Source organism: Chelonoidis abingdonii, chromosome 1, assembly GCF_003597395.2.
Source record: "Chelonoidis abingdonii isolate Lonesome George chromosome 1, CheloAbing_2.0, whole genome shotgun sequence".
Lineage (NCBI taxonomy): Eukaryota > Metazoa > Chordata > Testudines > Testudinidae > Chelonoidis > Chelonoidis abingdonii.
The window spans coordinates 355,210,536-355,212,662 of NC_133769.1; the positions used below are offsets into that span (position 1 = coordinate 355,210,536).

At 33.1% G+C, this 2,127-nt stretch overlaps 1 pseudogene; it reads right to left on the reverse strand.

The window, feature by feature from the left end:
• Positions 1-1,169: 1,169 nt before the first annotated feature.
• Positions 1,170-1,280, reverse strand: LOC116819774 (U2 spliceosomal RNA; annotated as a pseudogene).
• Positions 1,281-2,127: the final 847 nt, after the last annotated feature.

The window sequence follows — 2,127 nt, forward strand, 5'->3', positions numbered from 1 at the left end:
AAAATCAGATTTTTAAAATTTAAATTGGACTTTTTATTTAAATGAGAAACACGTTTATTTATTTAAGAAAAGCTATTTAAAATGACATTTGAATTTGATAGCCTAAATTTATAATCTATTAAAATCATTTCAATTAAATACAAACAATAATATTAAGCAGTACATATTTGCCTCCAAGCTTTAAAGAAGGTCATACTGCTGAACTGGCAGTAGTCACTGGCTAACCACCTGAAATCCCTGTTTGCTGAAGTGCTAAACCAGCTTTTGACAGAAGTAGCCTCCTCTGCAGGGGCAGTGAAAATATTTTCTTCATTTTAGGTTATTCAGTTGGTTCAGTTCAATGACTAGTTCATTTAGTTCTTTCAAAGTTAAGAAACCAGGTGGGAGTTGAAAAAGCAGGAAAGCTTAATTTCCTCTTCCAATCTATAAATAAGCATTCGGTGTGACAGGATGAGAGCTATTAGTTTTAAAATCTTGAAGGACATAGTGATCAGAAATAATCAGTTCAACTCACTAACGACAGATAAAAAGAACAGGAGTACCTGTGGCACTTTAGAGACTAACAAATTTATTTGAGCATAAGCTTTCCTGGGCTAAATTTGTTAGTCTCTAAGGTGCCACAAGTACTCCTGTTCTTTTTGCAGATACAGACTAACATGGCTGCTACTCTGAAACCTAGTGACAGATAATACTTCCTTTGTCTAATAAGTCATGCAAAACATGTTCTGATAAAACTTTTTATAAACTTTTTTTCTTGTATATCCAGCACATTTAAGAGATTTTTTTTCAATAGGGTAAAAATCTGGTTTTGGTCATTTTTAACTGAATTTGAATTTTCATCTGGACAGAGCTTGACAAAAATACCAAGTAAAAACTTAATCATCTAGTAAATAAGAACTGCATCATTCAGGATTTTCTAACATAATAAAGACCAGAAAAATTAAAAGCCAAATAAATGTTAAGTTAAGCTATGCGATTGCTTAAATATATGTGTATTGATGTAGTGTATGCTTCTGGTTAGCAAAAAGAAGCACCACATTTAGTCTATAGGATATATTTTGCTGCAAATCATCACATTTTAATGGTTACCTACCAATGAGAATCAGCCTTTCTTTAAAAATATGCTATAAAATATAAATGAAAACATGATTAACATCAATGACTTAAATAAAGGTTTCAGTTCCAACACTCCATTTAATACACAGTGCCCAGATTAGGGAAGAATCAGATATTAAACTGATAAGAACAGATACTTGATTTTAGCCAAGCCAAGAAGCAAACAATGACAAAAACTTCCAAGATCTTCACATGTTAATTAATGTAACATCAACCCCTGAAGGCTCCCAAGAAAATGATAGAATAAAACTCTTGAACAGTATTAAACAAAATCTCTTAATAGGGCTATTAAGAACAAAGCATCAAAGCTGAAACAGTTTTAAAATCTCATTAACATTTGATGATATAAGTTTGTTTACTTTTTGTATTTCACTCAGCTAGAACAGTGAAATCTCTCTTTCTCTCTCTCTCTCTCTTTCTCTGTTGTCTATCCTCTGATACTTATTACTATTGTATATGAGTGTCTAACTTTTCACTTCCCTTTACACTATAATATCAATTTCACAGTGAAATTCCATTTTTTTAGTGAACTAGTTCCATTGAATAAAGAAATTTCTGTTCCTCTCTCATAAAACCCTCTAGACTAACAAAACCCAAAAGTGAGACATACATTTTTTGAGAGTGTCCCTTTAAGCCCCACTGTCTGTGAAGACTTCAGATGGCCAAATTTGGCTTCCCCAAAGTTGTTAAAATCAGTTCCATTCTGTTTCAATTTAATTGTCACTTCCTCCTTCCTTTATACACAAGTAAACAGAAAACAACAAAGAGCTATTGAAGGAAAATTGATAGGATTAATTTGCTGTACAAGTGAGACATTCATCTTTTTCTGAACTTGGTTCATTTGGTCAGTAACAACGAAGCATGTGGAACTATGTACGGGATGTGCTAAGACATTGTCAATGCGCCGGATGGCTAGCATTTCAGGCACGGATAGAACAGTATATGTTGCTAAAACCTGGCCTTGGGAGCTGCATTCACTCTTCACAATACATTAAAAGGCCAATTTCCCCA